We start from the raw sequence: 12,062 nt of genomic DNA on the forward strand, positions 1-12,062 counted from the left end.
CACTACTGACATGCAGTACAGTGACGATTTCAAGTGGGAGACAGTTTCCTAACCGAGAGCTTTGTACTTCGATACTCACAATCAACTTTTTATACGCTGCTGCAAACTGCCTTGCAGTTGGGTTGTTGTTGTAGCCCCCATGTGAACGTAAGATGCCAAAGAATAGTTATAAGTGGTCTTGGCTCACTCTATGCATTGGGAGATAGTTCACCAGAGACTTAGAGAAGAGAGAGTCATACAGTTCAGTGGCACTTTTACAGCATACAAGGAAACCAAGGAACCCAGTTTTTCTATTTGTTTGCAGAAGAAGAGGCCCAGATTCACTTTTTCGAAGCTGAGATATGTAGGAGATCACAATTTGAAACATTGTACAGACATCATCAATGTTGTCAGGGCACAGTGGACTTTTCCAAGACTTTTGCTGCACATTCACTGAGTTCAGGGCATCAAAAGTATTGGTGATGATCCTCAGAAACCTTTCGGTTGCTTCAGAATCTTCGAAACCTTCAATGGCCAGGTTACGGCATTCATTTATAGCATCTGCCACAGACATACTTAGAAGCTCTGTGGCAAGCCTCACCTTCATAGGCTGTCGCTGCCAGTGAAAATGTGCGCTTCGTAGCTTGTTTGCTGCATGAAGCCTTTCTTTCTCCTGCAGCAACTGTAGTCTTTCAATGTGGTCCCACTGAAACTGTGCAGCCATCTTCATCAACAAAGCATTTGAAATGTGAAAAGGCATTTCTTATTAATTTTAGCATATGGCATGCGTCAAGGAATATAAACATGGGTTCTGCTGTGTTGCGATGGGGCAAGCTGGTTCTTAGGTTGTTCGACTGTAGGCAGCAGCCAAGGTTTTGCAGCATGGAAAGGTTAGTTGCAGCATCATCACAGGTAAGTGACACAACTGCTATTCCAGCTTCGTGGGCAAGTGCCAATGCTTCTTTCACGAGTTTGCTGCGCTGTTCCCCAGAGATGCCATCTACTAGGAAGTAGCCAATGGGTAACTTCCATTGCACATGTAGGGAAACAAGCAGGATGACAAACGCCTCCTTAGTATCTCCAGTATCTTCACAGCTTGGTCCCACACTTACATACCCATAAGTCCTTCTTCCGTCTCACTCTATGTGCCGCCTTATGGCCATTTCGTCAACCATAAGGCTGCACACAGATGGTACACCTTTTTGCTTGTTGCTCATTGCCTGCATGTGTAGTGCTGCAATTGCCTCCCTTGTGAAGCCAGGCTCACCATTGACAGACCAGTACCACCTCTTAATGGTACGGGGATGAGGAAGGCATGTGTCAAAAGTGTGACGTACGTAGTCATACCCACGTGGTGAGAGATAGTGCAGAGTAAGAGCAAAAGCGCGGAGCTCTGGACTGTACTGTTTTGGTAAGCTAGTGCCTGCAACCTTAGCTGCCTGTCGCATAAGGAGCCCTTTGTTCGCGCCAGCAATATTTTCTAGACACCTTGCTTGTTCCTCCAGCAGAATGTTCTTGGATGTGAGGTCGCTAGTTATATGCTCTAGCTTTGCAACCTTTTGTTTTATACGACGCTGTGCCTGTTGCAGAGCCTTAATCCTCTTCTTGCTGACAGTGTGAAGGTTTCCTATTCTTTTTACTTCCTTTTTGAGGAAAGCCTTTACAGGTGTATCCTCAGATGATGGTTCCTAGGACAGTATTTAGCATCTATATTAACACATCACAAGGCCGGTTTGGATATAGATAACAGCAATGGCCATGCAGCTATCTTATATCATGCATCTATTGTTACTTTTTTATTATTTTGCTTTAAAGGACAACGGAAGCGAAATTTGTCCATTGCAAAAAAGGGACCGAACAAGGTGTAAATATTACGTAGAATTATGTTGCCACTAGTATTTTGCGAGTACGTTGTACGGATGGGCATATTTTTGACGATTACGAGCGCGCTGGGTCGCCCACCCGACACGATCGCCCATGGAGCGCGCCCGCTGCCGCAAAGCATTGCGGGAAAACCTGAGGAGCGCGTGACGTCAAATATCTCTCGCGCTCCATGTGCGGCTGCCCGCTGAACGGGATAAACACGGCGAATTCCGAATAACGCCTGAAGATGTTCGATTCGGAGATCTCGTGGAAGTCTGAAGGCGATATATCCTATGAGAGACGGGTTCGTACGTGCTTCTTCGTCTCCGTTTTTTCCCCGTAGCGGGAATCAGACGTATGCCGAAACGCCATGTGGAGGTAAAGATTTGTGCCTTCCGTTTTCGTGAAAGTACAGAAGGGGCCGCTCCTTCTTTCAGCCGGATGTACTTCGTTGAGAAGCCGAGGCTATTGAGCAGCTCTGGATCAGTTTTGAACCATTCGTCAACAATACGTCTGCGCAATCCTTGTCTTGTTTAACCTGTCTAGAAGTAGGCATAGACGAATTCGCGGCGAGAATAAGATTCCTATCTTTCGGAAACAATTGAAACATGACAGTCATAAAAAAACTCAGACATCGGCGGAATTTGAACTTCGCATCTCTCGATTGTCAGTCGGGCGCGCCAGTGGCCAATACGGCCAGGGAAACAATCACAGACCGGTTGAGCGTGTTTGTTCTGAAACATATCCCGGCCGAACGCAAGCTAAGGCAGCTAGCAATGTAAGCAGCATAGCTCTCACCTCTAGAGAGAATGAGATCACCTTCCTTCGTATGGATTTTGGGGGCCAGCCTCGGTAGGTTTGTCTTTGTAATAAACACCAGTCGATGTTTGACGCTATGTTTGTGCTGTCTATCCGTGTGTCGCTCGTGCAAGCACGTACAATTTTTCTTGTCGCGAAAATCAACCTCCGACCGCAACACAACCGCGAAGTAAAAGGAACTCCAACAGGAGAGACAACGTGCGTCACTTCCGTGGTCTGCTATGGCGCCGCGGCGACGCTCACCAGGGGCTCAGAGTGCTCCGCGGCCGAATTTTAAATCTCGACTGTGGCTTTATTTCAACTAATATACGTAAATCTAAGTCGAATTCCGGATTGTTTTGGTACACATCGCAATACGAGGCAAACAGCTTTGCAGCTTAGTTTCGCTTCCGTCGTCGTTTAATGTAATAGTAGTGTGCTGCTTGCACTTTATCAAGGGCAAGGGAGACTTACCTTAATTATCTTACAAATGGTTCTTCGTTGAGTTAAGAAAAATGAAAGGACGGTAACATATGCTCAGTACAAGAGCCATGCCTTTTGGCTAATTTGAACACTTACATGCAGTGCATCATGGAATGCAGATGAGGTACAGTATATATATATATATATATATATACATGAGGATCCGGTAGAGTGGGAAAGGCAAGTCTAGTAGTAGAGCAGATACTTGAAAAATGGCAATGAAGCTTCCTAAAATTAATCACAAGCTTTCCATACTTCAGGTACAGAATCCTTCCATTCTGTACCTGATGATGTTTCCCTTTATTCTGTACCATGCCAAAGCTTGTATAATAACTTTAAGGAAGCTTCATTGCCGTTTCTCAATTGTACGCAGTGCAACCCTGAACTATATGATGACTTGTATCTTTCTGAATACATATAGTGATACTCACAGAGTACAGGAGTGCTGAACCTTTGAGTTGTAGTTGCCACAACAGGTGGCACAAAATCAGGCATGCAAATCACAGGAAGTCTACCACTGTGGGATGGCTAAAGTAATCTTTATTTCGTCAAATGTGTACAATTCATTGTGGTTTGTGTTACAGTTGTAAGTAATCAACAACATGCAAAAAGTGATATGCAGTCGATAATTTGTCATTAAAGAGAATGAAACTGAGTATCCTACCGAATATCTTATGAAATCTTGACATTAATGCTCGTGTATACTATCGGTAATGTGAACACCACAGTGTGGCCAATCTCTCACGGTGTTCTCCAGCATGTCGTATATGTCGTATTTACATCGTATAAATATGTACTTGAAAAAGATTTCTTCCCTCCGTTTCAGAGTTTTCATAAACTTTCATACTTTCATTAACTGCGCTTCACTATGGTTGTGCTCTCTGCTCTCATGTTCAGCAATACTTTGTTCTTTGCACCGAATGTTCAGCATGTTCTTTGCACCCAAGCTAAGATATTTTCAGTGTGGAGTTTGCCGTCTATCAGCAGTTTGCCTGTACTTGTATGACATATTATCTCTCCTGCATATCCACTGGTTAATCTTTTCACTGTCTACACCCATGCAATTCTTAGTATTTCTGGTCACTACTCTTACCACATATCTGCTGGGGCTTGGGGTAGAAAAGGTAATGCTGGAGGAACTAGTGATCTGGAAACATACAGAAATAACAAAAACATAAATTACATGTTGAACATGAGAGAACTGATGTTCTGAGGCTGGAACAACATAGAAAGGACAAACACATACAAAGCCTCAAATTGCCTAAGAAATTAACGGTGAATGATGGAAGTCACTGAAAAGGTTAGCCAGCTGTAGAAGATGTGTGTTCAAGTCCTACAGCTGGCTAACCTTTTCAGTGACTTCCATCTTTCATCGTACATGTTACATGTTTGCAATGTTGAATTACGCGCTTTCAGAGCACTCACATGTATTTGATATAAAGGAACCAAGAAAGTGTGACTTTTTTTATTCACGTTTAAATAATGCTGTGAACGAAGCGTGTTTTATGATCATGAAGTGATCAGCACATAGCTGGAAGAATAGCATTGGTGCTATACTCTTTTTTTTTTTTTTTGTCTCAGAACTGCCGACCTTTCCCTATGAGACTTACCAGAGATGGGTATTTCGACGATTTTGGAGTTTCAGCACTGGTACTGCTTTGCAAAAGACTCTGGAAAGAAAATGTACTAAGAGATGCATGATTACGCTTTGAAGTAGTTTAGAATAGAACAAAATATGTTTTTTGTCATGGTGGGTAAATGAAAATTGAATTAATCAGCTCTGCCACACACAGAGGGGCAGAGAGCAATAGTTATTGCATAGCCAGTTAACATTCACACTGTAATTTCCTGGCGCTAACATCTTACCGGTGATGTTGCCTCATTCCAGTCATCAAAAGCTGAAAGATTCTCGCAGTCAAATCCAGTGCTGTCCTAAAATTGACGCCAATACGATTAGCACTTATCCACACAGTCGGAAAACTAAAAACAAGCTCCAGATTTTTGTGATCATGCAAGCGTATAGATATTTTGGGACTTTAATGTGCTCATTCACTTCATTCAATCAAGGTTCAAAAGCACATGCAAAAATACTCACACAAGACAGCTACTACTATTTAGTCAATATGGTAAAGCACAAGTAATGAACAGGAAACAGGAAATCTGATCATTTTGGCATCGCATTTACAATGGCGATATTTTTAGCAGTACACAGCAATGACAGTGTTCATGTGAAAGCAAAGCAATGCTTACACCACTCAGCTCAGTATCCAATTGGCCACTTGATGTGCCCTTAAAGAGAGAAAGTAGCAGAATGTCTTATATGGTTATGTACATAATCCAGCTACAGAAAATAAACACACCATGCCCAATCGAGCTATTGTGTACACAGGTGACTTGAAATGCATGGCCGACACCTGAATATTGAACTGAGAAGACTAAATCATATATACCACAGTTGACGAGGCGAACACATCCATAGCTTTGTGCACCTGTAATGCAAAATTTTTAGTGATACTGTAGTGGAATGCATACAACCAGATCTCACATCACATAGCTCTGGTCCAGGCTCTGGCACTTCTGTTTCTTGTAGATACTACAATGACAACAGTGGCAACAGCATTATATATGCACCATTGCACACAACCACAATTTTTCACGTAACTGCTGAGCATGGATCAAAGAGTGTGTGGGCTCACGATACTGGACCCCTGTTCAAAGGAGGAACGTGATGTGTCCTACATAGGGATTTCCCTACACCCCCTCAGGGGGGGGGTGTACACCCTCCCTGCATTTTTGCAACACCCCACCTGAAATTTCTCAGGTGACCCCACCAGCTCGGCCACAACACGTTCTGGTAGTGAGTCCGGCGCAGCGAATTACATCCTGTGCTGTCAAACTTTGGCTGTAGGACCACAGTCATGCAGATGATCGTACCATGCATTTGTCCAAAATCATTTGAAAGTGACTGTGCAATACATATATTGCGCGTATGTACGAGCAAAAATGCGTGCGGGCACGCAAACTCAATGTGGATCATCAAGAGCCATTTGCGCTCAACTCAACCAAGCGAGGTATTCTAAAGTTTTCACCGTTGATTGCTAGGTGTTCGTTGACAAGATGGTAGTCTCTTATCTTTGTCGGTCGTGTGATTACGCATCTTAATGTTGAAATGCCGTTCACAATGAATCTCTATTCTAATGTAGTGTGTTCTAAAGTAATAACATGTACAAATAAACCGGGAAAGCTGTGCAGATATGTCACCGTTGTGCCACGATTCTTTCCCTGTCTAAGAAAAATTCCGTAAGTGGAACCTTCACCAAGCATGACCCCCCCCCCCCCCCCCCTTGAAAGCTCGGCACCCCCCAGCAGTGAATTTCTGGGGAAATCACTGGTCCTACACAAAAAAGATAATGGCATACCATTATGCATGCAGGAATTTTCCACTTTCATTGATTTAATATAGGGCACCAAGTAACCAAGGCAACAGATATAATGTAGCACATTAATGTTAGAAATGTAGGCCAGCAGTAGATTCGGCCGGCACATTGTTCAGCTTGCAATTACTTCTACGCATGTACAAAACGAAATTATTTTCGCGCCTGCTGAGCTTGGGAGCAGTGTGGGCCTAACCTGCACTCCTGTTCAAAAGAGGGACCTGATGTGCTCTACACAAAAAAGAAAATGAGAACAATTTTATTTGGTACCATGCATCCATTTTCCGATTTCGGGGGCTACATATACGTCGTAACAAACAATGGCAACAGAAATGATGCGCGCAGCACAATGTAATAAATATAATCCGGCTAATGCGGTTGGCACATCCTCAACTTCGTGAACTTAAAGCAACAAGCATTTTGTGGTACTGTATAATGAAAATAACTAGCGTACATCACTTGGTTCTCTTCTGCTGGCTTGTAACACCTGCAGACAATTAATGCAATGACAAAGTGGTGTCAGCAGCATATCAATGTAGTTCATGCATGCGCCGACTACCTTTTCTTCTTTTACTTTACGCACCTGTAGAGCGTGTACCGAAGAGTGTGCAACGGGAACAGCGCCTTGTCGTAGGCGGACTCGTGCCGGTGGTGTCCTGTCAAAGTCGTCATTCCTGAAATGCTTCGAGCAGACAACACTATTCTTTGTTGGGACCCAGCTTGGCCGTTCAATTGCATGTGCCCATGCCAGCCGCAGAGAGGAATCGCGAGGAAAACTATAATACGAAGAGCCGAGGGTAACAAATGCGAAGAGTTTCGAAACTCGCGGAACATGTCACTTACCAGTGGTATGTTATACCAGATTCTTTGCAGGCGAATGTCGAGCGATTCGCGCATCCCAAATAGCAACATATCGCCATTGTGAATTACAAATAGCATGCCAACAACAGAGAAACAAAACTACGGAAGTACACGGCAGCCACAGCTGTGCTGTGCGTCAAAGAGCGTCGAAGCAGACAAGCAAAACATTTAGATGCACATGATTGGCCCATAGAGCATTGACGTTTAATGACGTTTAGTGACGTGCGACCAGGACAAGATGGCGGTTTCGCACCAAGCGACCACTTGAGGGTAGTTACAAATATGGCGGACATATGTCACCCCTGTGTTTAGGACAACTGGTTCCATGCAAGATTGTCGTTTTTCAGCTGACGTAAAAAATAATGTAGCTGTTGCTGTCACATTTTACTTTCTTCATTCCGTACTTGACTGCGGTGGCGCCACAATAAACGCACTATTCGACACATTTCGCCCTCCTGTTTTTCCCACTGATCTCTATGTATAAAGGCTGGATCGCGCATGGGAGAGGGGCTCGTGGGGGAGAGGCGTGCATTCGGGCCGCCATGTTGGGAGGCCCTAAAACGCAGTGTGTGCCCATAGAAAACAATGGGAGTTAAGGGAGATTGTGAGTATTTATTGCCCTGCAGGCGTTGATCGTTGTTTGTCATCACACAATTTTGTAAGGTGCCAGTATACTGATGTATCCTAACAGTATTTCACAGGTGTCCTGTCGTTCGATTCTTAATTACGTTATGTTTTGCATTCCGAAACTAGACCGTCACGGCAGTGCAGCGCTGGGGATTGTACTACAGTACGTTTCCCAGCCAATATTTCAATAAGAAACGATGTGAGGTTAACAACAACCATGTATGTAATATCCCGTGCTGCGTTCTGGACAAAAATTGTTCCATAAAGAACGGTCCGGGATGATATATACTCGCATGGCAGAAGGAGATCGTACTGTAGAATCACAGCCGTTGTCTTAGTCGTGTATGGGTTTAGTATGATTTATATCAAGCATCGCCGCAGAAACAGTCTTTTAGTGAACGACAGCGGTGCTTTGCCTCGCAAATATGGACACACCGAAGCAGCCCTAAATACTTCACGCAATTAGATCACGCTCGTTAGGACAGTTAATCAGGTAGTGATGTAAGCTTAATCAATTAAGTTACTTAGAAAGAGGTAACACCTCCTTGAGACACAGGACTTATCTCTTTTTGAAGTACAGCCCTTCTATGTTTGTTTGCTTCTTCCTTTATTTGTTCTGATTATTTGCAGGCGCGGTTGTGCCAAACTGAATGTCCTTCTCCAGCACTCACATGCTTTTGTTGAATACAACTGCAGCGTGAGAAAAGCTGCTTGGGGACGGGGTCCTGCTATTCAGTGCTGACTTTGTCATGCTTGTTATGTGGAGCATGTTCCAAACAATGCAGCTCCACGTATGGTCTTCAAATTGCAACATGACTATTTGGAGGTTGAAACAGTTGTGATTTTGTCATTTTGGCCCTCGTGTACCCAGTCTGTGAAACGCAAACAAAAAAGTCTAACACGATATGCTTTTGTAATGAAGATCACTGATGATGAGTAAAGAGAATATACGAGTTCAAGTTTATTCAATATTTTATATCATTCATTATATTATTCAACATTTTATGTCAAGTTTATACAACATCAAGTTTATTCAAGTTCAAGATTTATTTCTTGCACTTATGCGTTTCAGGATACAATGAACGTGAAGGGAGGTCGCAAAAGGCTACATTTATTGTTTTGTGACCTTGCTACAATGGCAATATATATTTTAGGAATGACAATGGTCAGGTACGCTCTCTAAATTTGTAGCACTCAGTTTTAGGTTGGAATGAGCAATGAATAGCAACTTCCCCACTGATATTTTCTCATATATGCTAAATTTTAAATTTAATGTGATCGAATATGTGATAATATAATAATAATATATAAGAATATAATATGTGATAAATGAATGTGATCAACAGTACATGTAAACAACATGAGTAGCCAGAGAAGTGCATTCTCAATAAATAATTGTCTTCTTATAGCGTATATGTGCATGCCTATTAACTCAGACTTGTACGTATCTTGAGTACGTACTAAAAATACAGTATTTTAAATACTTTTTCCGGTATTTTGGTACTCTACTCAATACTTTTTGCGACAAGTATTTTTAATGTATTTAAAATACTTTTTTCGGTATTTGCTACTCAGTACTCAAAATACTTTCCTTCCTCGTCAAGCCATATCCAGCACACTTCCCGCCGTGCCGAGATTTTCAGCTGACTGGAATTCCGGGAATTCACGAATCTGTCATTTATCCTCTTGTACAATAGGCTGGTCCCACGCTTGGCCTTGCTTGTCAATAGCCAACTTCGCCAGAAAACCGTTCCTATTCATATTGCCAGGTGAATCACCAGGGGATTAGGTACAAGAGAATCCCGGCATTTATTTCCTTGGTCACCAAAGCAATAAACACGTGCCAGAGGTTGAAAGACCCGAACAGACATACAGGAGGGATTACGAAGTTTTGGGTCAGAACATATCAACAAAGTTTGCTTGGGTTCACTAAAGTTCACCAAACATTACTTGACACCAAGACGTTGCAAATGGAAGATATGCTTAAGCATGGCTTATGAAGTTTATTGCTTTCATTTGTAAGGCCACGTTCAGAATACGCGTTTCACTTACTGCTAATACTAAAGTACTTTAAAGAGTATCTTAAATACTTCTTAGAGTATTTAGTACTCTACTCAAATTACTTTCAGTTTTGAGTATTTTGTACTCTATTTTAAATACTTTTTACGTAGAGTATTTAGTATCTTATTTTAAATACTTTTGCGCAGTATTTTGTACAAGTCTGTATTAACTGAAACAATTATCACAGTTCCCTGACAAGTTTTAATTTCTGAGAGTGTACTGTAGAGGCTGCTTAGATCTACAACAGTTCATACAAGGTATTATATACTGTGAATGCCTTTAAAAATCCCATGTGACACATATGCCTTTACTTTCTGGAGGTGCTGTGGTAGTCAAAGTTTGTGGACATTACGCAGGTTCTGCACCCATTTCTTGAGTATGTCGAGGCAGCTGTGAAGTAACCTGCATTGATGATGATTATTCCAATTTTTATGGTGCATCGACAACAAAGGAAATAATCCATCAGAACATTGGTTTGGGTGCAACCAGTTAAAAATGAATATGTTGTTTAATAAATGCATTGGACAAATGTTAAAACATCAGTTTAAAACATGGTTTACAATCCCTGTATCTTCTAATAATTAAAAAGATTAAAAACTATTCTAAAAAGAATATGGGGAACTCTTCTAAAAAGAATTATAATCTCTAATTATTATATTGCTGGGTTAAGCAGCCTAAAGTGTAAGGTGTGTTTCTGATGTGAACATGTAAGAAAATATGCAAAACTGAGAGAGGCTAACCACAGTGCGTGCACTGAGGTTGTTCCTTCCTGTAAAGTAGAAACCAGTGGATGAGGAACGTGATACTTACCTGTACACCCAGCCGTATCACACTGCACAGATTATTCACTGGGCAGCCCTCATGACGAAACCTGTATTGAGAGACCACTTTTGCCTTAAAACTGCTACAAATAGCACGACACGCTACAAATTATTACTATCATAACAAGCTGACGATACAGCTCAGACACAAAGGCGTTATTCAAGTCGCGCCACACCACCGTTACGTAGGATTCTTTGTCACAAATCAAACCAAGGCACAAAACAATACCAATACATGAAAAAATGTGCCAATCGTGGTCTTATTATGACGTAGTACCGAACTTTTGCGCGAAGGTAATTCAAAGAAATGAATGTGGCCCTTGCTTCCGCAGAGAACACCGTGTACCATGCTAGCAATGCATGCAAAAACGCACTCGAGTGTTCGCACATATATTGATGACAACACTACCTGTGTAGTGTAACATGTTCTTTCAAGCATATTATGCACTCAAACTGTATTTGCCGCCGGGTAAAATGCAAGTGTGCTCGATTGAACGTCGGAAGAGCGATCAAGCAACCTGCATCCAGTGCTCGTTTTGGGCAAAAAAACACTTCATAATGGTCAAATAAATGTACAGAATGGACGCCTATTTATCCCTTGATGAAGAGTGACTCACCTGTATAAGTTTAGGCCCTGTAACCTTGCGAGTACGGTTGGTACGACCGTAATTGCAAGAAGTTGCCATGATCGCTGCGGCGGCTGTTGTGGGCACCGTAAGATGGCGGCCGGTTTCTCCACGCTCGCGCTCCCTATCCGCGATCCAGCCTTTTACAATCGAGATCAGTGGTTTTTCCCTCTAGACCGGAAATAAAAGAGTTTCGTTTTTGCACGTGATTTTTGGAAAGCGCTTCAGGACAAATGTTTCCATGCAGGATTGTCGGTTTCCAGCTGACGTAAAAAATAATGTAGCTGTTGCTGTCACATTTTCCTTTATTCATTCCGTGCATGACTGCGGTGGCGCCACAACAAACGCACTATTCGACACATTTCGCCCTCGTGCGTTCCCCTCTAGATCGAAAATGTAAGAGTTTCGTTTTTGCACGTGGTTTTTTGAAAGAGTTTGAGGACAAATGGTTCCATGCAGGATTGTCGCTTTTCAGCTGGCGTAAAAAAATGATGGAGCTGTTGCTGTCA

At 42.4% G+C, this 12,062-nt stretch overlaps 1 long non-coding RNA gene across 1 annotated transcript; it reads right to left on the reverse strand.

Annotated features, from left to right (window-relative positions):
- Positions 1 to 4,733: 4,733 nt before the first annotated feature.
- On the reverse strand, positions 4,734 to 5,716 carry LOC135383113 (uncharacterized). Its single transcript, XR_010419674.1, has 5 exons — positions 5,669 to 5,716; positions 5,574 to 5,612; positions 5,374 to 5,412; positions 4,990 to 5,055; positions 4,734 to 4,793 (listed from the first exon to the last, which is right to left on the reverse strand). It is a non-coding gene; the product is annotated as an uncharacterized LOC135383113 (long non-coding RNA).
- Positions 5,717 to 12,062: the final 6,346 nt, after the last annotated feature.

This window comes from Ornithodoros turicata, chromosome 2 (assembly GCF_037126465.1).
Source record: "Ornithodoros turicata isolate Travis chromosome 2, ASM3712646v1, whole genome shotgun sequence".
NCBI lineage: Eukaryota > Metazoa > Arthropoda > Arachnida > Ixodida > Argasidae > Ornithodoros > Ornithodoros turicata.